Source organism: Polyergus mexicanus, unplaced genomic scaffold (genome assembly GCF_030449975.1).
Source record: "Polyergus mexicanus isolate NDT 795.1 unplaced genomic scaffold, iyPolMexi1.0 SCAF_4, whole genome shotgun sequence".
Lineage (NCBI taxonomy): Eukaryota > Metazoa > Arthropoda > Insecta > Hymenoptera > Formicidae > Polyergus > Polyergus mexicanus.
In genome coordinates, this window is record NW_027223324.1 from 8,035,999 (window position 1) to 8,063,699 (window position 27,701).

Here is a 27,701-nt window from a genome sequence, read left to right on the forward strand (position 1 = left end):
ATGACGATCTATAAATTTAGGACAATTCGGTAATTGCTTGGGACAGTTACCCCGTTATTGCAATCGGGAATTTATATCGTTACAATTAATATCCATATTTAAATTTGGATACACGATAGAGATACGAGATTGAGCTATATATTCATTTCAAATAATGGGAGCATCATATAAATTAACTTAAGATGTTTTTTATGAAAAGAACATCTTCTGTGCTGGATTCATCTCTTCCTTCTATCCAACCGTTTATATATGATATACCGTTTCTTATATATCTTCTTTTTCCAATATATTCGTGTGCGATACAGAAAAACTTCAGTGAGGATAAATGATGGCGTACGTTAAGAGCGAATGGACCAAATCCCTTGCCGTTCGTCCTTCTTTCCGAATGTTTAATTTTTTTACATCGCATCGTTTGTCATCAAACTGTCGGGCCTAGTGAGAAATGTCGACAGCGACGCAAGACTACAAAGAATCGATGTCTGCTGTGGATAATTAAGAGTTTATCCGTTCTACGTTCAAGTAGCACGCTCGACTTTTTCGTTCCGCGATATCATCGATTCAGTGAAGATAGAAGGTGAACGAACTTTTTCAAGAAGGTGTATTGTCTTTGAGAATTTATTTTAAAATATATGAAAAAAACAATTGGCTCGATATATATGGACTAACATTTTTCTGTAATATTGAGGAAATAAATTGTTTCTTATGCATTGGAACTTTTGAATAATAGACCGGACAAGGGTTTTCGAGAAATATTAATGAATCATTTTAAATGGGCTATTCCTACCGTAATAAAGTTATCCTCACTGGCATAAGTTCAAGGCCGTGGAGGGTATTGTTTCATATGATGTTATTCATGAGACCTGCATGAATATGTTCTTTTTATGCCGCCGAAAAAAATATTGTGCTTGCAGCTCGGTGCATTGCTATGCGGTTGAATCGTTACCCCTATTCATATTATCCAGGAATAGCTTAGCGCGTATCAGACTATGCATTGAAGATTGAAATTTGACTAATGTTCAATGCTTAGTAGGAGCTTTAGCGCGCGAGAGATGCAATATATTATTTTTCGCGGATTGATATAAATTTAATTTAGATATAAATTGTTAATTATTTATAATTAATTATTATTAAATTAATTAAATATAAAAATTTATATTAAAGATTTACGGGATAATCTGTAAGTTATTTTAAATAAGAGATATATTAATGATAATGAGAGGTTTCAGTACACGAGTATTTTAAGCTGATCCAGATAAATATAAAATTCCGATATCCAAATCTCTAATCAAAAGATAATAATTATTGTTAGCCCCTTGTAAGTGACATTGTCAATTCCTTTATTATCATAGAGAACGCGTCGAAATATTGCTTATGATATTTCTATCAATCGTAAAAAGGTGTACATTAATAAAAGCGACAATTGAGTAAAGCGAATATTAATTAAAGCAACAATTGTTATGTTCCTGCAATATTTTTGCGACATGGCGATAATTGCTATTTTTTATATCCCGTGACGTGAATTATTTCCTGAAGTTTTTATTTATCATTATTTGGGGAATTATCATTATTTGATAGAAATAAAAAGCTATTGGATACAATTAAATTTTACGGTAAGTTGTCTCTTTTAAATTGTTCGATCAATATATAAAAAGAAAAGCTTGTTAAATGTTAATGAGCTATCTCTGTGTTATTTTATGTAATAAGTTTATGTGCACATGCTTCGTAATTAAAAAACGTTACGTTTCAAAACAGAGTAATAAAAAGTAAACGGAGAAATATAAAGTCAATCATGTTTTTACGATAATTGGAACAATTATATAAAAGAGATGAATAAATTTACAGATTAAGTAGGACTTAATGAGTTGCAAAAATTAAAATAATATATTATTTTTAAGAGAGAGAGAGAGAGAGAGAGAGAGCAAGAGAGCATCTATTTCTCTTATAGTTCACACGCATATTGCCGATTTTACTAATAACAATTTATTAATCATTATTGAAACGATATATATATGATGGCATTATGAAAATATCAAAATGATGAAATAAATTTAATAATAAGAAATAAATTTAAAACCAAATTTACATTTTATTCACAGCTTATTTACTGGGAAGACAAGCATTTTTAAATGACGCAACAATTTATTGGTCTCAAGAATAATTTTATTTACGCCATTATATTAAATAGACAAACTTTAATCGGATTGGAAACACGAATACAGAATATAATTGTCAATATTGAACCGGAAACATGTAAATCGAAGCCTACTAAATAATTCAAATTGTGATTAGAAAATATAACAGAATCATCTCAAAATTTGAGAACAGAGAAAATAAAATAAACACGGGTCTTCAATGTACATTATTCAACCTATTATTTATTTCTTGAAATTTGATTTTTGTCAATTTCGTTACATTTTCTTTATATAAGATATACAATGTTAGAAAAAAATATATCTAAAATTTTATTTTTAGATATATCGCGAATTAACACATTGAAAAATTATTTCAATTTCAAAACGCGTCTGATAAAAGAATATTTCTTATTTTAAAAATATTTATCTTCTGCATCGTATATATATATATATATATATATATATATATATATATATATATATATATATATATATACATATATACAATATTTAAAACTGCAAATATCTCAAAAAAATAAGAATTTGTGTATTGTGTTTTTCTCTTTTTGTGTAAGTGTTTCTTTTACAATACGAAAATTTCAACCCAATTGCAAAATCGTAGAATAATATTATTTCTTATATTTTCTATATTTCTACAAATTTATTAGGATTTAAAAAAATTGTAATAATTTTGCAAACACAACCTAAAGCATAGTTTTATATAGGAATCTATCAGTTTCTTATTGCAATATATAATACTTGTGATTCGCAGAAGACATATTTATTCTGTATAACTAAAACTTTTGAAGAAGGTCGATGTAAAATTTATTTCTTACATGTATATTAAAATAGGAGGTTTGAAAAATCGTTAAATTTTCAAACTAAAAAACATTACATCTTATGTTTATGATAAATCTCACTTTCTCATCGGTATTGACTCACGGAGTGTATACGCGACAATGACGCGGATTTACGATCAGAAAAAGTTTTGAAATACAGCGCGAAAAACCATAAGAGGAAAATAGAGTCATGAGATATTCGTCGCAACTGTCTAGTCATTTTCCGAGATTTGCAGCAAATTCGCTAGTGTAACGTACTGCATAACGTGGTACCGACAGCCTGCAAATATCGAAAACATCTTCCGTCATCCCGTCGCCCCTTTTTTCCCCTTCCTGTTCAATTCCCCTCTTGACATCGCTCATTTCTGCCGCCTGTACGAACGAAACGACCATGTCGAGAGCTCTTTAGGAATGGAAGCATCTACGACTTTTAGAAATTCATCACCGAGTCGAAAAATATATGATCCGTCGCAAACTTTGATCAGCGACTGTGCTAGTTTTGCTTAAAACATCATATTATTTTTACTTGGAATGAAGTTTATTATCCCGTTTTATTTTTCCCAAATTTACCCAATAAATTTTATTATTGATTAGTATTTTATATTGATTTCGCGATCTGCACACATTTTTAAAAAGATAAGTTAAAAAAAAGTTATACAGAAATATAAATTCAATTTAATTATTCTTTTGATTTCTCAAAGCGAATGTCTTTCCGTCAAGATACAGAGAGGAATACCTCTCGTTCTCATATCTAAATGATGACGATTGATGATCGCGCTAAAACGAATATAACGTAAACAAATGGATGTGACGTGCTCGGATGAAGGATAGAGGTGATGTCATAATTATACAAATAAATACAAATTTCCTTAAATAAATCAAAAATCGGTTTATAATAAACGCGATGCGTTTGACGCACAAAAGTTATATGCAAATTAAATTTCTAATCTATCAAGATAATCGAATATGCAAATTTTTAAATATGAATGATATTATTAATCAGTAATAACGAGAGTAACCGAATAAAATAATCTTTTTTTTTTTTTTTTAATATAATCATATAAAGAAGACGTGCGACAAATAGCTCGTTGTGACACAATTGCAACATGAATTAATAATTGTCCAGAAATGAATGCAGCCTCCGGTTAGTCGCAGAAATGAAAAACCGCACATAGAATGGACGAGTAGGGTGTTCTTGACGTCCGCAGAGAAGGTACCGAGAGGACAAAATTGTCGACAAAAGTTAAACGAAACTGTTGGGAAATTGCAGTCGTAGGCAAAATGTCATGTGCAACGAGTACATCAGTCGTTATTTGTTACGGATTCATCGATCATCCATTGTATCGAAGAACGATATTCTCACAGAAGTTAACAGTTGAATCGTAAATCTAAAGATGAGTCTTTTTTTATAATAGCCTCACCATGTATATTCTAAAGAAAATCAGTTTCTTTTTTTTTCTAAAGCATGTCGAAATAAAGATTTTGCAGAAGGTCATGGATCAAACGAGAGACGAAACTTTAAATATATATAATATGATTTTATTTAAACAAACTGTCTAAATGTCATTCTAAAATTATCATTATTTTTCAAGCTGAAGATTTATTTTCGCCACATGTTCAGGAAGAATTTCTCTTTTATATTTCCGTTAAATCATTCATCTATCTATACATCGGAAAAAATATAGTAGAAAATTCGTTAAAATAAACTAAAAGAATTTTTCTACAATAGGAGGTAAATTATTTCGTACACTTTTACGACTGCACCATTGACAGAGGAGACCAGAATTGAGCAACGGCTTTTCAGTGTATCCGTTCGGATCGTAACAATACAGCGACGTGACTTTCACGTGATGCCAAATGCCATATGCGCAGCGTATCTGTCTATAAATCACGCACATTACCTAAACAACTTGTCGGTCTCGATAAAAGGAAAAAAAGAGAAAACGAGAAAAATCCGAACAAACGGCGTCATATCGATGCGGTGATATTTACCAGGAGCGGTAGCGTCCGGTCGTTTAAACGGAAAACAAGGCACTTACCCTCGATGGCGAATCAATCATGCATTCGCGGCCGAAGAACGATGCAAAATGCAAAATTCATCGCACTTTGGCGAATTATCGGTCCGCCAATTTCCGGTTTGAAAATCAATGGTCCTATTTACGCGATGTGTCATACTCTCCGGCCTCGTCGCGTGCGATAAATACGAATGTTCTTGAACTAATCGTGCTTGAAATTTTTCCATATCCGAGATCTTCGAAAATTCTCCCCGACGTTGTTAAAAGATTTACGCTACGCAAATAGCAGAAACCTCGAGTCCTATAAAACTTCTGCTGTCGTTGGAAGAGAATTCATCGCGGCATAAAGGAGCGAATGATGTTACCGCGCGCGAAGTGAAATGATTTTGCTGTGTTCGATAAAGTAAGAATGATACGTATAGGTAAATGAGAGAAGGCGATAAGATGGATTTTATTGCGCGAACCGGCATTGTACATTGATTTCCTAAGCCGTAAATTATCCCGATAGGATTTGCCGCGTGTCTCCGTCGCTCGCTTTCTACAACTTCTAATAGCGACCCGGCTTTTTATCGCCGCCATTTATACGAGCAGTTGCTTGCGATGCTCGTATTATCTACATAGAACACACTTGCTTGATTTCTCTATTCTAGGACTCAACGTTTTCCCATTCATTCGGTTGTACTCGATTGTTAGAAGTCTGTATCGTTTTGCAAAGAACAGAAAATGTCACACTATATATAAAATATTACGTTACGTAAATGTTTTAATTATAGTACATATTAAAATAAGGTATTTTTACGCATGCTAAACGATTTCTCGTAAAGGAGATGCTCGTAAAGTCCACCACGATACGAAACAACTTATAATTAAACGCTCGCGGACAGTTGTGGTCAAATTTGCATATAATTGGGATTAAAGCGTTTCGTGCGACACAGACTGGAAAAAAAGTGACGAGACGGCAATAATAGTTTTTGTACGTCCTACGATGAAATATTCCCTATCTTTTGTCGACGTTGTTCGCCATTGATTAAAATTTAAACCAAACGCCAATATATGCTTTTTCTTCGCACAATAATATATATTTATATATATTCCTTAATTTTGCATTTCAGCTATATAATCCTCACTATTATTCGTCCCTACATTGATTTATTCAAACCTGATCATGCTCATATTTTTAATATTAATTAAGCCACAAGCTGTCTTGTCAATATTTTCATTAAAAAAAAAAAATTGATAATTTTATCTTCACGACATTACTTAATAATGAAATAAAATAAATCAAGACTTAATATATTTATATAGTCATGATTTAATAATGAAAGCGTTAAAAATGAATTTTAATAGATTTCGTACGGGCTGTACGATATTTCGTCCGTATCGTTGCCGGGACATTTTGTAATTATTCTCGCGCGATAGTATTTACTCGTAAATTATCGTCATCATAGCGACATCAGATATAGTAACGGACGAACAATTTCGTCGATCTGCTTCGAGACATTTACGGAATTCAATTTAAGATAAGTGATAGCACACAGGCAAAATATCTGCGCTATTTATTCAAGAATTTTGATTAACATTCCTAGTACAAATGCAACAAATAATCGTGCCGTATTAACTAGCAAAATATTAATGTGCGTTAATTAATTATTGTTTGATTAGCCCAAACTACTAAATTATTAAAATTGCGCGTGCAGCGCGCGTCCGTGTTGTTCTAATTATATTAAATTTTGATATCTAGAGGGATTAATTATGAATGAATGATATTTGTAATCATGCATATTATAGAGATTAAAAAGATATTAGCTCAAAACTTGATCGTACGATATTCAATTTTCTATAGTTAACGCGTACAATCGTAAAATATTGCCGTGAATCATAACGAAAATCGAGATAAGAGGTTTATGGCAAACGATATTCAAACAATATTATATCGTGCGATTGCTACGAGAGAAAAGAAAGAAGGAAACACATTCCGATTATGGCGGCGCATATGAACAAACTCTTTCATAGCGGTTTATATCAGATTGCATCCAGTATACCGCGCTTAACTGACCTAGACATTTGCCGCTCGAAATATAAAATAAAATTAAATTAAATTAAAACAGAGCATTTGAAGAGGATTATATGCAGATGAAAGAGATGAACCTTTTTATTGCGAAATTTACACGACTGCAACATTACAACCGTATTTTATTCGTAAGATAATCTTTCAGCATTGCGCAACGATTATTCATTCTGTCCTTTTTATTCGCATCGTAAACGAATTTATTATTTACGTTAAAGTGTTCGTGATAATATAGCGCAAAAAAATAGAGGATATACGAGAGAAAGAGAAATAGAAAGATATATACGAATACATAAAAATAAAGAGAGAGAAAAAAAGAGGAAAAGAGCGTATATCCGTTGATGATTTAGCGTGTCATTCGAGCATTCATTTGCGATGTCGAATTTTACAGCCGTATTTTACACATTGTATCATCCCGTGTCATGTCGATATTGGTTTTTCACTCGAATCTCCGGCAAATCGGATCAATGGCATTCTTTATAAACACGCGAAATTCTTAAAGAATGCTAAAAATTCCGGATTTGTATGCATAATTTTTCTCGACGTTTCGCTCGTCTTTACGTGGAATTTTCTACTTTAAGGAAAAAATAAAGTAAGTGCTACGTTTTCTCATTAATTTTTATGTACAACGAGCTTCTTTCATGTAGCACGACATTTTACAAATGAGAGGAAATAATAGCTTAATTCTCAGTATTATATAAGTCGCTTAATTTTTTCCTACAAAGACGAAAGTTATTTCCACTGTATAATTGTAATTCTATTAAAAGTACTTACTATACGCACTTGTAGCACAGTTAATAAGCGAGGAAAAAGAAATAGCATAATCTTCGATATTATCTAATTATTTATCGATAAAAAAAAAATCATCTCCAATACGTGTTACAATCTTAAATTTAGTAAAGAGGTATAGAAAATAAAATAGAATTTTTTTACTCCCTCTATTTTTTAGAATCCAACCTCCGTCATATATGAAAGTTTTTGCAAAATAGTTTGACGCAAAAAAAAAACGCGAATATTATGATCACGTCTAAAATTGCGTTTCTCGATTTACGAAAGCGAGGTGAAAAGTGCGAACAAAGTTAACTTCTTGGATTGCGGGAACGACTTGTTGTCGCAGCATTCTCACGTCATCTCCAAGCTTTGCGAGAAATTTTCCCTGGGGAAGTTCTGTAAGCGCAGCTATCGCGAGAGCACGCGTCTTCTTGCTTCGAATGTTTAATATTCACGACGTTCCGTAGAATTGCGTGAATTACAATTTGTTACGATGTAGCGGAACAATTTGCGCATCTAATTGCGAGGTACGTGATTGTATGTGCCTCCTATTCTAATTGCCAACTGTATCACATATAGTATTGTTTAATTATAAATAGATTGTACGTTCCTATTGGGAATCAGGACCAAAGATGGTTCGAAGCGTACATTTTCAATGCATTTTTGTTAATAAAACTTTTACAATAATAAGTGTTTGCGCTTAATGCCCGCGCCCTGACTCTTATCTGCCGGTATTCCCACTTAATTGTTTGTACTCTGAGCCGATTGCTGTTATTATTCATTATTTAATTTATATAATCTATAAAAATATAAATATAACTGTATAAATTTACATAGAATATATAATTTAATTAATTTATATATATATATATATATATATATATATACAGGGTGTCCCATTTTAATCTCCTCAGGAAAATATCTCGAAAAATATGGAAGATACGGAAAAATGTTTCCGACAAAAATTGTTTGGTTTCGAGGGGGCTATAAGATTGTACCATTGATTTGACCTTGAAGAGTCATTTGAAGGTCATGTGAAGATCAACTTTAAAATCTTAAATAGAAATCCCCATTTTTTATTTAGTATTCTCGTAGCTTGCCTCGAGAGCTTTCCAAAACACTATAATAAACTATTTTTTTATTCGGTACTTTTTGAGTTATTTTATATTTTAATCTGACATCTTTTGATATAAAAAATTAAATATCTCATAAAATAGTTAGTTTTTTGATAATCTTACCGTAATACTTTTATGTACAGAATAATGATACTTAATAATGACACTTTCTATATTACAATTGAATCTCTAAATTTAACGTCTTGATGTTAGTTAATTCTCGCTTCGCTAGTTAATTTTCCTCGTATTCTCCGTATTAAATATGTCCGCTTACCGATAGCGTAGCGAATTCGACTATCATCGATGCGGAAGAGCAATTTCATCAACGAAATAAGCCATCCGCATTCCTGTGGTTCCCACGAAAGCGGGGGATTTTACAAAAGTTCAATCCAATATCGACGCGCAGAAATAGCCGCGAACGGCGATAAAAACGTAACCGTGCGCGAAATATCGGCACATCGCGCATAAAATGTCTTCTCTCGTTTCCCATAACGGCGTGCGACGTGTTAAACAAAAAAAAAAAAATAAATAAATAAATAAAAATAAAATATTGTAGAAAGAAAAAAGGAAAAGCCGTCCCGAAAATTCGGGAAGGAACTGCGAACTGGGCGCGTTTTCACGGTTGCAATCGCGCCTCAAGGGAGTTTTCGAGAAAAAGCCCGGTGTGCTTTTGCTTTCACGAGGCTATCGCAGATAAATTGGTGATCCTGACGAAAATCTCGTTTCAAACGTTGAATCAGCTCTACAAAAACAAATACAAAACGATACCACTCTCAAATCTTTTTTTTGCTGTCCATCTTCCGATCTACATACAGGTACATATATGGCTTTTTTTTTATTGATCGGCACACTTATCAACTAATGTTAATAGACGGTTTTCGATCGATCGAAATATTTCTTTATATATTATATATGTGTGCAATTACTTAACAATAAACAAAAGATAAATTCAAATAAATTAAGATAGCATGATAATCATTCACAATTCTTGCATCGACTTCTGTAATGCTTCTTCTTTTAACCGATATATAATGGTATATACGAGATGAAGTCAGAAAATAAGATTCCCTATTTAATTACTAACCTTGTACTACATATGTAGTGAGATAATTCTTGATTAACATGATATGAAGTTTGGACTTTGATCGCTAGATCAAAGTGAATAAATTGGAAATCTTAGTTTCTATGATTTTTGCTCATATAAAAAATATTCATATAATAATACGATAAATATTGATATATAAATGAATATTAAAGTATAGGAATATATAAGTTTGTATAGATAATCGCAATTCAATATCAATAGTAGCAAGTGTGTGTGATTTTCAATATTTAAATAAAATTAAATAAAGAATATTTCCAATTGAGAAATTCGTTAGCAGAACTATGTGTTCCATATAGTATAAGAATTAAAATCATTTTGTTTAGCAAATTTTTCTCTGATAGAAAAATATATGAGATTGTTCTATTTACTTTTCATTTTTTTACAAATGGGCCGATTCTATTTATTTAATTTATATTATATATATAATATATATATATATATATATATATAGAGAGAGAGAGAGAGAGAGAGAGAACTTCTTTATTTTGTTATAGAATATATAAGTTAGTTTATTGTGTATTATTTAGCCAGTATATAATCAATTTTGCATTATTTATTATTAAATAATATAATTTTTGAAAAATAACTGCGCATACAATAATATAGATCTGTCATAGCAATTATTTTACAACGTAAATGCACTCGAACCAATTGCTGTGTCATAAATAAAGATAATAACTCAAATAGATATATAAATAATCTTCTGTGTACTATTAAAAAAAAAAGATTAAAAAAATATGCGGAAGAAGAAATACGAGAATGTAAATAGAGGATATAAACGAATATAAATAGAGATACAATATAAACGAGAAATGAAAAAGCGCGGCAAGATGATCGGTCCGTGAGTACTCTCGAGTTGATACTTAACGCTGTATAAATTTTCATAGAGTAGAAATGGAGTTCACTTAACAGACTTTACTTGCTAATGCAATTATTTTGTTTATAAAATTTAATATAATTTAAAATAAAAATAATATGGACGTTATATTATTTCAATATGATATATACAGAGTATTTTTTTTAGATTTTTTGTATACTTTCTTTTTATGTATAAATTTTGAAATTGCTTTGTGAAATACTTGTATCATACATTATATACACGTCTATATATGTTTAAAAATCAAATTTTATTTAATTGTACAACTTTTTCAGCAATTTGGTTAAATTCTATTTCGAATCTAAGTCTATTTCTCAAATGTAAGAAACGGCTGCAAAATCTCTGCAGCATTCGATTTTGTCTGAATCGAAATATTTCGAGAACGCGCTAGAAGAATTAAATTTTCAAGAGACAAAACGGATACTTTAATTTCTCTTTTTATACGTTTTTCTATTTCTCTCTTCTTCTTCTTCTTTCATTCTTAAAGAATTTCGACTTCTTTATTATTCCATTCTCTCTCTCTCTCTCGCGCAACGATACACAAAGAGAATATTTTGTCATATATAATATTTATAATTGTAGTTCGTGAAATTTAATAATAAATTAATGGAATATTTATCAGCAAGTTTTAACATGTGATAAGTTATTTTGATAAAAAATAATAAATAAAAAAAATGAAGAGAAAAATAAATTTTAGGATAGAAAAAGCTACATACTATAATTATAACGTATATTACAAATCAAAATAAAAAAAAAATAGAATTTGTTACAATATCGGATATCCTTAAATTGCATTTCAATATCGATAATTTCGCAGTTACTAGAAATTGAAAACAAATAGCTCTTCTCGTGAAATTTAAAAGTACAGAAGTAACGAAATTTGTGTGTATATTTAAATTTTTTTTTTTTTTATGTAGAAGCAAGCGTTTTACATTTGTAAGACGGCCGAAGCAAGGCAGCGCATGTTTAAATCTGTTTCGGCCACGTCGGAAATGCAAAATTGATTTAAATTGCAACGCAGTATATGAAATATCGTGAGAAGAGCTTTCAAAACGTGGCATAAAGTGCTTTTACGGATATACGAATGGCTTTTAGAATTCCCTTAAAAATGTTATGAACGCGTTTTCATATAATAGGGTATTTTTATCAATTCTTATCATTCATTCTTTCCTAAATTGATATTTGAATTATATATATATATATATATATATATATATATATATATATATATATATATAATCTCGATTAACTCAATTTTTCAAAGAAACGAAAAAAAAATGCTCTTGTTTTGCGATAATATTCAACGGGCAAAGTACGTGCAATCGAAGAAAGAAAGGACAACGGAAATTTAGAGTGCGTGATTTGGTTGACACAATCTCGACGACAATCGAAATAAATGCAAAACTCGAAACGATTGCGGACGACAGGGAAGAAGAGCTTTTCAAATTTTCTCTTTCTCAATTGCGAAAATAATGCCGTTTTCATCTAATTCTTCATTGTCCAGTCGCATCCTTTGTTCCTTGTCATCATTTTGATGCGAAACGGGTCGTCCCCGAGAGACATTTGCTCTTTTCAAACATTTGCTCGCCTTTGTCGCTATCGCAATAGGGGAAATCACTTACCTCTCAATCGTCTTAGGAAAAAGAGCAAGCAAACATTCGTAAATTTGAGAGCACGCAACTTTAGAAATGTCTCTCTATACAAACTACAATATATCTTTTATCGTTATATGTCGCGCACACAATCATCTCTTTATATTCCTTCTCATTTCACTTCATTCTATTTCCTGCAAAACAAATTTTGCATTAATTTCACGTGGCTGGCTCATATTTTCGCATGTCCCGTGTTTCTCTGCACTCTCGAGAAGATGCTGCATTACGAACAGATGAGAAAACAGGCAAGGGGTTGCGGGGAGAGAGGAAAAGGAAAGTTTCTTCCGCTCCTTCGCGATGGCGGAAGCAAGAGCAGGCTGGAAATTTACCGTGAGCAAGGAACACCGTGGATGAGTACTTGGCGTGTAAGTCGGTGTAAATATCGTATCAAGAGTTCTAAGAGGATATGTGTGTGTTACATGAACGTTGCGGAAGGAACGATTGAATTTGTAAAACATGCATATGTTACGACATATAATGCATTCCCAAGAGACTATCCGGAATCTGAATCGCAAATGCTGACATATATGTCGTACATGTGCTTTAACATTCCAAAACTTATTAACTTATTACATTGTAACTCTACAAAATATTCAATAATTTTATTATATATAAAAAAGAGCGTATATGAAGCAATCTTAAGTAAAAAAAAGTTTATAAATCTTTAAATTAAAGGAAATATAAAACACGTATAAAAAGTATGAGTTATAAATTCGGAAATATCGAAAAAAAAATTCAATGACTGAGATCTATTTATATTTTTTAATGATTTAGTAAAGATTTACAAAAATCCAAGAGATTATAAAAATATCTTGTTTCTATAAAAAAATCTTTTACCGTGTAGACGCACGACAACTGAATGAATTGAGATTTATCGATGATCGTTGGAACTGACATTTAACAACGAAATCGTACAAATCTCCGGAATTCTAGTCAATCGAACAAATTAATTCAAGTGGCAAAATAATTTCGGTTCGCTCGCCGACCCGAAATCGTGTGCGGCAATAACTTTGAAAAGCGAGATTCGTTGGAATTCCTGGATCCATCGGTGATTCGCGAATCTTTGAGAAAAGCCCGCGGAGATTGCCTTAATCTACCTCGAGACATGATATTAAGCAGCTCCATATCGTGAATCTTTATATAGCATCGCAATTTTTCATAAAATGCATCTTCAAATATTACAGTATAAAGCATGAATTTTCCAAAATGCAAAATCATCGAAACCGAATGAATAATGAATATACATGTAAACAATATAATTGTCCGGAAAAATATTTTTCATTTCTGATCTTTTTTCATATTTATAAAATTTAATATATTTAATATTTATAAATTTAATATTTTCATATTATTAAAGTTTAATACATATATGCTTAGTCAATGCTTTATATTCAGAGCATGTTATAAGATTTAATATTACAGAGAAGCGCTTACAATCTTGCTGATGCTCTTAAATTTATAATTCCTATATTAATTTTCTTTCGCTGTCTTATAATATGTATATTTACGGTCATTGCTCTGTATTATAGAAACAATTTCACAGAGAAAAAAATAAAAAAGCATATTACGCTCACGCTTTGTATCGTGAGTTCTGGAGAGTTCTGAAAAGAATATTGTCCGAGAAAAGAACGAGAGATCTCGCGAAATCTTTCGCATTACGAGCGCATTTAAATGACGAGAATTAATCGCGTCTCCCTTTTCATATTTGTTTGCTCGAAATTATTTCTAGACAATACCTTTGTCAGAGCACGGTTCCATTCATCGGATCAAACCTCACGTCCTCGCCTCACCTAGAACACAAGAATGTCGTGTCCGTAATTAGTACTCAGACCACTTGTGTAATTAAGAGAGTGCGACGGACGGCATATCACGAACTACCCAATTACGTAAATATCATATCGCGTCAGCGAATCTTTCATTACGTACGCCATAAAATAATATAAACCGTATAAATCAATGGCTCTTTATGCTTTTCATATCTCATACTTTTCTTTCGTCAAGCTTATCTTGACCTTATTTATCTTTAAATTTTTTACATTTGATCAAAGTGAAACTATTAAAGGAGAAAAAAAAAATGTGAAAAGAAATTATGTATATTTTGTTTCACGTGTATATCTAATAATTATAAATAAATAAAATTGTATAATAAAACTTGTCATATTCAACTTCATATTTTTTTCGTATAAAAATTATTGTTATATAACTTTTTTTACTATGTAAAATCGTTTGAGTAATACACATCCGTTCCCGGAATATGTGTCTACAGGGACATCTCGTATTTACCATTTCTCTCCATAGCCAGAATAATGGAGCACGCGAGACGCAAACACGATCACAAGCTGAAATTGTTTTATGTCTGCCAGTTTCGTGAGCCCCGAGTCTATCTAAGTACATTCACCACCTTGCCAGCTGCAAATTCCCTTAAAGAAACTTCGCAGATCGTTTGTATTCACGCCAGCACCGACAAACTTGAGATTTGTCCATTGATCAGACGATCTGGAAAGCATCTATAAAATGTCGATTCTTTCAAACATCGCCGATTCGATTTTGGCCCCGCTATTATAACTTTATTTTCCACGATAACGGCCTCATCTCTCAGAAGCTAAAATTTCGAGCGGAAACGCGTGTATACAAACTCATGGATCGCTCGCAGCTGTTGCCGGATTCACGAGTAGGGCCAAGGCCACGTTTATATATGGAAACTAATCAACCAATAGGAATCTGCACGAAAATAGTTTCGTTTTGAAATATTGATAGACGAAAAATTATTGCGTAACTTTCGCTCTCTTTTAATGAAAATAAATGATTTTTTAATTTGCTTTTGAATAACATTTACGAATCTGTCACTAATTTTTCTCGAAAATTAGTTTCGAATATTATAAGTAACGCGATTATGAAAAATATTTATAAGCAAAAAAGATAAAAAATAATTTAAAATATTCTTTAATCAAAAAGATCCACATATAAGATTGATATAAAATATAAATAAATATATTAAGTTATTCCTATCCTTTAAAAATGTACACTGCTAATAAAATAAATTATCTAATTTGATTTCATAATTGGAAAGAATTTTTACATTTGTTGCGCCCAGTGTAATTCAGTGGAATCATTGAACATTTCGAATTAATAAGCAAATGTCGCGTTCAAAGACAGAAACGAATACTCTATAAAGAACTGTTTTTCTATCGACGAGAGAATTGAATCCCTTACACATTCCTATATATGCAAGAAGTACATAATTTGCCGAAGCCTTTGCCAAAAAGGAGAAAAGGAAAAGGGGAAAAGGAACAATATTTGTCTAGTGAGTTACTTTGTCCAGCTGGGAGAATCCTAGCGCTTGATCAAACATTTATATTAGATCCCACAGGGCGTGTCAGATCTCATCGCAAGATTCGTCTTTGCCGGCACATACGAGCTTCGTCACAATACTCCAAAGTAAATACAACTAACCTGAATCGTATCGTTCATTAGAGCAGAGTACAACAATTACGCGAATCTGGCTGTTATACACAGCCGAGAAACGGCAAATTCGTCAGATTATCACAAGTAAATCATAACTTCCTGTCTCTCTAACGAATGTATTGGGTGATTGCATAAGTTCGTGCCCGATTTAAATATAAACTTCAATAGATTATATTTTAGAGATAACACTTCTATTAATCAATTATATAGTCTCCATTCTTTTCTACAATGGTTTTCCAACCATCTATAAGCTTGTCGATTCCATTTTTGAAGAAAGAACTTGGTTTTTCTTGAAAAAAGTTTGTAAGGTGGTTTTCGACAGCTTCCTCGAAATTGAGATTCTTGCTATTTAAACTATTCTGCAAAGACCGGAACAGATAAAAATCTGAAGGCGCAATATCTGGAGAATATGGCGGGTGCTGCAGAATTTCCCATTGCGACTCCTGCAGTTTTCCTGCAGCTTATTCCTTTCAGTCAGGAGATGCGGCACCCGCGTATCAAGCTTGGAAATGTATCCAAGCTTTTTTAAATGACGAAAAGCGGTTGAATTATCGATGTTCAGCCTCTCAGCAATATCCTCAGTTGTAATCCTTGGGTTTCTTTCCACTAAGGCATGCACAATGTCATCATCAATGCCAGAAGGCCGTCCAGAGCGGGGTTGATCCTCCATGTTGAAATCACCATTTCGAAATCTGCCAAACCACTTTTTGACTGTTCGGAGAGCAGGAGCGCGGTCCAAATAAACGCTTTGAATATTTTTTTGTGCAATTCCAACACTCACGCCTTTCCGAAATTCATATAGCATTACATGCCGCAAATGCACCTTTTCGTTCTCCATTTTTAATGATTTCTCTTATGCACAAATGGACTTATCTGAACAATATCTGACGCTAAATTGACATAAGACAACGTCATCTATTCGGTGTAAGCAACAATTACCACACGAAAACAATAGAACTCCGCCATGCAGTAACTTAATGCCATCTATGAAAATCGGGCACGAATTTATGCAATCATCCAATAATAATGTGCAAAATCATATTTAGATCAAAATTTCAACGAACATGACGCGCGCTTCTGAGCAATCTTTTGCGTACAGTAAATTATTATACACGTTGAGATTGCTGAAGTGTATTTTACGCATTCAAAAGACATACATATCGGCGCAAATATTATAATTTATTTCTTACAATGTACGAAATGAGCTAAATGAGTTAATGATAGTTAAATAAAAAAATAAAAATTATGTTCAAAAATATTGAGTTAAAATTTATTCAATTCTAGTGATTGCCAATAATTGTGTGAGTGTTACAGATTATTAGTAAAACAACACACGATACATTAATTTTTAAAAATCTATCCCTCCAAATACTTGGATATATCTTTGTACGATATACGAAAAAAATTGTAATTTTTTTATTTCATATATACATACGTTATATTATATACGATAATTTAAAATAAATCACATACATACATACTATAGGAAATGAGAAATATATTTATTTTAAAAATAATATAAATAATAAATGATAATCTCAATTTATAAATTATTTATCGCATATTGTTGCATCGTATCTCGCTCGATGTTGTTCCAGATTTTTTTCTTTCTTGTTCATCTTTTGCTGTTTCCTCGTCGCACTCACACTCACTCCTCGCGAAATACTATTAATTATGGTTAGTCATCACGTATGTGCAACGTGATCGTGAAACACTTTGCACAGCACTCGCGATCGCGGAACACTCACAATCACACGAGATACATATTTTATTATTTAAGATATAAAAAATATAACTAATTATTAATCATATCAAATTATGAGTGTCGGCCACGATATAACGCGTATACATATAAACAATATGCGAACAATAACAAGTAAGAAAGGAATTTAATGGAGCGTCCTCCACTATAACAATATTCAGCTGTGCGAATAATAACAAGGCCGTAACATGTAAACAATAAAACGCTGCACGGCGTCAAGATTGAATACCATCTTATCGATAATAAAAAAAAATTCGTTGTCGCTCCGCCAAATTCCTTTTCAAAAAGCGATTGCAACAAGTATCGGGAAATAATTCGATTTAATTAATAATTAATTAATTATCTTTTTATAAATAATAAAGAATGTATCTTATGTGATTATGGATGCTCCGCGATTCGGAATGTTATGCAAAGTATCTCGCGACTGGTGCGACTAATGTTAATTAATTGCGTTTTCGCGTGCTACAAGAAAACAACAAAGGATAAACAAGAGAGAAAAAAAAAAGGTCTGGAAAAACAGGTGAACGATATACGGAGAGCAAATTATAAATTAATTATCATTTATATTATTTTTAAAATAGACATATTTCTCTCGTTTTCTTTTAGTATGTGTGTGATTTATTCTAAATTATTGTATAATATATAACATATATATATATAAAATAAAATAAAAAAATCGCAATTTTTGTGCATCCTCCCTGAATGGATATTAAATGAGCAATTACTGCATGGAAATGACGTGGGCAGTGCAAGAATTATTATCTAATTTCGGTAGCATGTCAGCGAGAGATCAGAGGCCATTTACACCGATATCGATATTAAATTTTTTTTTTGCGAATTTTCTCCGGAATCAACTTCAACTGGACGATGCTAGAATCGTGGTTTTATCCTCAGCGGAAGGAAAAAGGAATTTCCCGCGAGAGACAATAAAATTTTCTCGTTCGCTACGTTCGCTTCGTTCGCTTGTCGGTTCCAATTTTATGTAATTAATAGGATGAGAAATAGACGTAAAATAGAGAAAACTGATGGAAAGAACGGCTTGGGACGCGATATCTAGATTAGACATCGGTTTACGATTTAATTAAACGAGTGATAACCCTGTCACTTGTTAAAACTGTTCTTCTTTCTTTTCTTTAACGTTTTTTTTTTTCATGTATCTTGTCATATAATGCTCTACCTACGTAAAACGCTCTATGTGTATGACTATCTTTCTTTTATTTTTTCATCCATGATAATACCAATTTAACTTTGACTTGCGTTCATTACACGATTTAGCTATTGATTTAATAAAAAAAAAAAAAAAAAATGTATAGACTCTTTTATATTGTGGCATCTTGACAAGCGCTTGTCAAGATACCTTTCTGCGCATCTTCTTTGTATTTCAAATTTCCATTTGTACGATTCGTGTCGATTCAAGTCTTTTATCGCACCTTTGTAACATTTGAAATGCGCCAGATCAAGGGAGAGAATTCAGGTAATATCCGATATGATCGTATCTCCTTCGATCAAAAACAATTGAGGAAAAGATATCGGAGGCTGAGGAAATCAAAAGCACATCGCTATGATTGGATCGGCGAATAAATGCACAGGAAATTCTTCGTTTCAGCATCGCTAAACTTTACAAATGCCGAAAAAAAAGAAATCTGGATCTTTTAAAACGGATTCACTATGCCGGTTCGTTTCCTCGTTTCTACCTTTAGAATACAATCGTATATATATGTTTTACTTTGAGAACACCAGATAATTTGCTGGTTCGTTGCCTTTTAATTTTCTTATGTCTTGCATTACCAGTCCTATTTCTATGCACCAAAGAGCATATAGTCTTTTATATTTTATGACAAACGCCGCGACCGCGTTTGCCGCGTTCGACTTCTTTCGCCGTTCTCTCGTCGATATTTATGCCTCCCCGTATTGTCGATACCGATAGACACACGCACTCACACGGGTGAACAAATGCTGAAATGCAAAAATAGAAACGCAAATCGACAAAACGAGGGATTTCCATTCTCTCCGGATTGAACAGTGGCGCGAGCTTTTTCTCGTGTCTCTTGTGTATCAAAACTGTTTTTGTATAAAATCAATCGCAATCTTTCATGTATCGTTAACTAAAATTATGTTATAAAAATAAACAAATAACATGACATGCCTTTTACTTATTTAAATGTATATATCTCTTTTATTTTTTATAAGAAAACTGTAATTATAAACTATAGTAGGCAAGCGATATTGTAGATAACATATATTATGCATAATAAATATTATAAATACTATTGCAAAATATATGCATATTTTTTTTTTTAATAAATAACTCTTAGAGGTATATATTGCGTAAATATATACTAATTCGAAGTAACCCTGAAAAATTTGTTTCTTTCGTTCACGAATGCAATGATCAATGGCCAATATGGCGATGGATAATCACGCTATCGGACAAACGTCCGAGCAACAAGTTTCTCGCGATTCGTTACATAAACAGACTTTAATCGATCAGGTACTTAAAGTTCAATAAACGACTATTAATCCGAGCAAGTTCGCTGTCGGAAAAGAAATGCACGCGTTTATAAAGGCTTATTCATACTTGCATAGAACTTTAGTGAAAACGCGTAACACGCGCATATACACATGCATACATTGCGACTTTTGCCGTATTAATTTGTATAGAAATTTACAAACGAGAAAAAATAAAAACTAAATTCTTTCTTCATTACAGATCCTATTATTTAATGTTGCATTAACTTTGAACATTCGCGATAAAATATGGCAATTATCCGACATAATCCGGGGGAAACAGACAGACGAGTTTTAGTACGGCCGGATTAGATATTTTGCGATGGCAACGGAAGGCACGATGGGCATTCAATTACGGTGGGTTTAGAGATTCGGTCATTGTGGCCGGCGAAATATACTAACCCACGTGCTACTACGAATCCCAGTTCTCATTATGGAAATTGATAGCGCGAGTTCTCCGACCTATTATTGTTTATTATGCGAGCGTGCGACAGATGTATACGCGATTTGCATTAATTATATGTAAAATCTCAATTTCGATTACAGTCTGTAAAAGATCTTACGATTATTCCGAATCGCCTCGATTATATTGCTCGTAAATCAAACGGGAAATTACATTAATGAATCATTATGTATTATATTGCTGAATAGCATTATCGTCGAAGTTCCAAACTTCGAAACACGTGCGCCACATTGTCGTGTCATTTTATGCCGAATTAATGCATATGAAAAGTCGGTTTTATATTAATTTTAAAACATTAATCTTTTCTTTCATATTTGTTTATAACTATACATTTTTGAGGCGTATATTTGAGAAAAATAAAAAAAAATGCGCAAAGAAATATATATGAAATTAATTTTAAAATCTAATGTATAGATGATATATATATATAGATCTAACCATAATTCTTGATTATTCACGATTGAATAAAAACTATCTTAACGATCTCATATCAATCAAATGTAAGAGGTTTAAAGCAAGAATTAAAAGTGGAAAAACACTTTTTTAGTTTCATGCTTTGCATGTCAAGTTTTCTATATTAACATCTATTTTTCTCAATATTCATCTTAAGTATGCAATTTATATAACAAAATATTTTTATATAACATCTCAAAATAACAAAGAAATTATACAAGTATCCTATTCCATTTTCTATGTTTGAAAAATCACAAACATGTTTTGTAAAAGAATCTCATATCTCTTTAATATAACATACAATGTTTGATTATATATATTGAAAAACATTTATTTTATAGGAACGCGTTCCATAAAAATAAAACATCTACAATCCGACATTTTATTTGCGAGAATTATCCACGATGAATTGTGATAAATTCATATCGTTTCTTAACGATTGATTCTTTATTTTACTTTAAACCTCTCTTAAACGTATAAAATTACACCGTTACGATCGTTGCAATCTATCCTTAAGATCGTAAAATTCAAACACATAAAATACAAGAAATATATTGGCTTTCATTATATTTTTCCCGTTTTATTTTATATAAATTTAGTTAAACAGAGTCGGTATTTTGTACGAAAAAATATAATCTGGCGAGTTAACGTTAACTTCCGATTCGTTTTATCTTTGTGATTTTAGAATTAATAATGTAACGTCGCAATATGAGAAAAAAAAAATTGCAAAATACAGCGAGACCATAACGTCAATAAAGACTCGTGCGCGCCATCACACGCGGTTATACGTGGCGCAGAATTACAACTGAATTACATAATGTCGGGCCGTAAACCGACAAAACAGCTTTACATGGCAAATGAAAAAAAAGAACAGGGAGAATCGCGCATAACGATTCTGTCGATCTTTCTTTATCCTTCGCTTTTTTCCCGCTCTCCACCATCTTCCCCCTCCCCTCCCCCACCCCCTTCCCCTCTCTCTTTCTCGGGCATTGTTAATATCCGATGAATGTCGGAAAGATCGTCTGGAATGAGCGATTCGATCTGTCGAGCATGGATAAACGCGGACCTTGCTGACAGAATCGTCCGAATGAGCGGAGGGAATCAATGAGGACGGCGACGCCCGTACGGGGCGCCGATGCCCGGCTAGCGTCGCGACGCTTCTCGAGTACCCTTACGAAACGCAAAATATTCATCGTCTCGTAACAAAGAAGAATTGAGAGTCAAGAGAGATCGAACTCGCGTATTATACATTAACTCGATAACCGCTCGTCCGTGGGAGATAAAAATTTTGGACAAACGCGGCTAATTTGCGTTCAAAGTAAAATTGACTGAATATGAATAGATGCATCGTAGAGGACGATCCATTATGATAATCTTATGTATTTCTTATCGAAGTTTCTACACGCGGATATACACACATATACACCATCTCATGATATACTTCGCTTATATTTACTATCGAGCCGTCCCATTGCGTTCTAATCTGCATTCGTATTGGACCGCGATGCAAATTGCACGCATGCAAATAGCAACAAGATAGATATATCTTGCGCAACGATATACATATACATCCGACGCGAAAGTATATATATATATACTGGGTGGCCCATTTTAATCCATCCAGTCGAATATCTCAAAAATCAAGCCCGGAAGAGAAAAATGTTTCAAACAAAAGTTGTGTGGCTTCAAGGGGGCCATACGATGGTGACAATGATTTGACCTTGGAAAATCATTTGAAGATCATGTGAAGATCAACTTTAAAATCTTAAATGAAAATCCCTATGTTTTATTTAGTATTCTTGTAGCTGACATCGAGAGCTTTCCAAAACACTATAATAAAGTATTTTTTCATTAAATACTTTTTGAGTTATTTTATATTTTAATCTCACATATTTTGATATAAAAAATAAAATATTTCGTAAAATATTCAGTTTTCGATCATTTTACCGTAATACTTCTATGTACAGAATAATAAGACAAATTAATTAGTGCCAAAAAAACAAATAATTGTTTAAAAAAATACATTGTAAATAATTTTCTTAAAAACAATTTTTTTTTATACTAATTGATTTGTCTCATTATTCTGTACATAGAAGTATTACGGTAAGATTATCAAAAACTAAATATTTTACGAGATATTTAATTTTTTATATCAAAATATGTCAGATTAAAATATAAAATAACTCAAAAAGTACTTAATAAAAAAATACTTTATCATAGTGTTTTGGAAAGCTCTAGATGTCAGCTATAAGAATACTAAATAAAAAATGGGGATTTCCATTTAAGATTTTAAAGTTGACCTTCACATGAGCTTCAAATGATTTTCCAAAGTCAAATCATTGTCACCATCTTATGACCCCCTTGAAGCCACACAACTTTTGTTTGAAACATTTCTCTCTTCCGTGCTTGGTTTTTGAGATATTCGACTGAATAGATTAAAATGGGCCACCCAGTATATATACAATATATCGTAGCGTATATAGAAACAGTCTCTTACAAAGAGAAACGTGACATGGATAATGTAAATAAATACGCCCTGGATCTACATTACACTTTATTCATCGGCCGTTGATTGTTTCGGCTAATTGCGACTGCTTGTGCGAATTCCTAATATCCTATGGATTCCTCCGTCGAATACATATATCGTCATTCGCAATGCAATATGCGCAACGAATATCGCGCACGGCTTAAACTGTGAAAGTCGTTCGCGCACAGAATGCAATCACGAAATGCGAAATGATAGAACTTGAAAAAATCCTTGTCAAACCTACTCTTCAAGTGATCAATCTATACCATTCGCGACAAAGATAATTCTATTTACAATTTTGTGGTAGATCTTGTAATTCTTTAAATGTTCTCTGTATTATACACGCTATTGAAGCGGATTTAATTTAATAAAATAAAAAAATTAAGAACGAGTTAAAATACAATACGTAAAAGATGGTATCTCGCTTCCCGACGCATTCCAAAAGATTTGCGCTAAATTCCGAAAGTAATTGTATAATATATCGTACAACATAATTTAAATTAAGTAAAAATAAATACGATCACTCAAAAGATTATACTGTCAAGTCCTTAAAATCGTTAGTTTCTACCGATGCAATTCTTTTAACGATAAGTTACAATTTCTCCTTTTCTTTATATTTCACTTTGATCATAAATTTTTTTATACTCATAATTTATTTTAGTTTAAGCTATAAATAAATTTAAACAATCATAGAAGCATTTGATATGCTGAAAGATTTAATTTTTCCAATTATTTTATTATATTTTTGCTATGTGCCGTTCTAGGCTCGAGAATAGAAAAGAACAGCTATTGCATACATTTTATTATAAACGAATGGCGACAACGCGACGTAACGCGTTTGTGTAATTAGTTTTACAACACAGTAAAGCTGAGTATAATGATCTGTCCTCGTTAAAATTGCGAAAGAGTTATTTATCATTGTTGAAACAGCGGGGGCGACACAAAAGTCTCTGCAATCGGTTTGGATGACCTGAATAATCGAGTGCTCGAATAACCCCGATTTCTCATTCGATGAAGAACTATGAAAATAGGATAATAAGAGATTTTCAGATCACAAGTTTTAGGCGAAGAGTCACGCGACGTTTAAAAGGGATTTTATAGCGAAAATTCTTCAAAGAGATCTCGTCTCCTGCTCGCGGATGCAGTGAACTTTAACGAGAATTTTAATATATCTGCCATCACATCAGGTGAGTCTTCACAGGCTTCTCGAGAAAAAAGCTTTACTGGCGGCAAAGATGTAATTACGGCGACGCCAATCTTCGTTGTTTATTTATCCCGTGGTTCTCAATCGACTATTTTAATTAACATATACTTCTAGTATATATATTCCCGACATTTCGCATATGAAACATGCGTTTCATTCTCTTTTCTTTTTTCCAAAGCAAGTATAAAAACAAAGTTTTAATTGGGCATATATTTTCGTCTTTATAATATCTTAATTTTCCTCATTTTTCGTCCATTCAAAAAGAATTCGCGCTCTGTTACACGAAGCATCGTTTTTCTACAGTTTATTTTCACAAGTGTTCGGTGAAATTACAAAATTATATATAGAAATATTTAGAACAACAAAATTGATCCTTACTTTTCAGTTATGGCAGATTTTCTTTGGCATCGATTAATTACATATATATATATAAGATAAAAAATTTCCAAAACTTTTTACGCTTGAATTAAATTTTTATTTTGATAAAATTTCATGTTAAAAAAAAAATAATGTTATTTTAATATAAAAAATTTTTCAAGTAATCTTAGGAGAAGAGATCTCAATATCGAATGTGGACCCTTTCATTATCGGCTAAATGTTAGAATTAAAACATGTCTACATGATTTATTGGATATTTTTACTGAAGAAAATCAAGAAAAATTTCAAAAGTTTCCTTGCTTCGAAGCGCTTTCTTGAATAAAATGTCTTATTTCAAATTTTATGAACGATTCAGAAGGATTCACATTTCTTCGAAACCAGAAGGATAGATCCGTTTATACGAATCTCATTTGAGTTAAATTTTAAACGAAGCGCGATTTTCTTCTTTAGGACCTATCACAAGTTGTTTGGTTGGTAGAAACACGTTTTACAACAAGGTTTATCGACGTTATCGAATACGAAGCCGGGCATCACGATGTGATGAAACGTTTTCTGCGAAAAGGCGAGGCGATAAAGTTGCAAGAGGCTGATGCGTGAATAGCACGTCGCATAGCGACACTTAGGATGCATAAACGCGAGTCGCTAATGGCGCGCATTATTTATCGGAAGAAAGAGAGAAAGAGAGAGAGAGAGAGAGTTAAATCGCATCAGATAATATTGTCATGTCTGAAAGTACGCAACAAAAGTATGTGCGCAAGGAATACAAAATATATATTACTATTTTTTATTCTGAAATATATAAATTTAAAGAAGATACACGCAAAAAACTTATATAAAGTCTTATAAGCATAATTTAAGAATAAATGCGATTAAATCGTACGTTATGTGTGTGTGACCGCGATTTAAAAATAATGATAAAATTTTCATAAGAAATATTTACCTTCTGAATTTATAAGCATTTTGTCCTTCTTAATAATTCTTGTTACAAATTATAAAACTTGAATATGTTTAAAAGAAGCATCGGATATAATGTATATATATATATATATATATGTGTGTGTGAAATTGACATTCGATGTAACATAAATATGCATAAAATATCGATATCATATTAAATTTAAGCATATCTCTCAATGATATATTATGCTCGGTTGAATAAATGTGTGAAGTTCAAAGGAGGAAGAATTCATAAACGAACACTTCTACCGGAAACGCCCATGCATGGATCCCTTTGGATTCAGGCAAACATGTCGAAATCGATCAAACGTACATCTCCGCGGATTGACGTATACGTACAAATAAACAAATCCACGTATGCGCGATTCGCTTCGATTATCTCGAGAACACATTTTCGATAAATCACGGCCGTTCCATTACTCGTATTTTTAGTAACTTCCGATTTTACTTCCGTGCGATCATGACCGAAATTTTCGCGTATGTTCTACAGTAGCATCTTGAGAAATTTAGGATATATATAGAGTTATGAGGAGTGCAACATAAAAATATGAAACAAAACGTTAGCAGTACAAAAGAAAAGAAAAATATATATTTCTTTTGTATTTTAATGAATGGATACTTTCTTCCTATTGAGATAAATCTAGGATTTCACTTTATGAAAAATTGAAGGTCGTAGTCTCCGAAAGAAAGGAAGAGTATCTTCGTCCGAGAACACATATGGTAAAATCTTTCGGGGACTTTTAAAAACTTCTTTATTTTATCGAGATTATCCAGAATTAAAATTGCTAAATTTAGTTTAGTTTTATTAATACATTGAGTAAAATTTAATCATTAATTCATAAAAAGATTTAAATCGATTAAAAATTAAAAGCTTTTGAAAACTTTTCATAAATAGGTTAGAGAACATTGTTCTCTGATTTTGACTAAATCTTATCTTAAACACATTGAATTTTTGAAGTGTAATGATCTAGATTCTAGATAATTGATCACAAATTAAAAAGTTGCAATGAGTTGGAACAATAGCCTTTTGTCACCTTTACATTAAGAAAAAGTCGAGTTTTCAGGTTCATCAAAGAATCCGTAGTTGGAAAGTGTGATAAATCTTTGAATGCTCTCTCTCTCTCTCTCTCTCTCTCTCTCTCTCTATATATATATATATATATATATATATATATATAATGCTTTAATTATCTTATACTTTTTTTATCAATTTTTCTTTAACTGAAGTTTAAACGAAGTCTATCTTCGTCCACAAATTTCTAACACACATTTAACTCAATTTAAAATATTTCAAAAATTAATTTTTAAAACTAAATTAAGTGAAAAGATTCTAATAGTAGAGCATACTTGTGTGAAATTAAGCAAATTATAATATTTTTTTTTATTTAAATCTCTAAGACTTTAATCAAG

At 32.0% G+C, this 27,701-nt stretch overlaps 1 protein-coding gene across 6 annotated transcripts in view; it reads right to left on the reverse strand.

Annotated features, from left to right (window-relative positions):
* The window catches only part of Trpgamma (Transient receptor potential cation channel gamma), an 83,336-nt gene that overhangs the window by 49,678 nt on the left and 5,957 nt on the right, over positions 1-27,701 (reverse strand). For 4 of the 6 annotated variants that reach the window (XM_070294799.1, XM_070294803.1, XM_070294802.1 and 1 more), the window contains one exon: positions 14,311-14,364. The exons of the other annotated variants lie outside the window; for them this stretch is intronic. The gene's annotated coding sequence lies outside the window, so the exon portion shown is untranslated. The remainder of the gene's footprint in view (positions 1-14,310; positions 14,365-27,701) is intronic. 6 annotated transcript variants of the gene reach the window in all.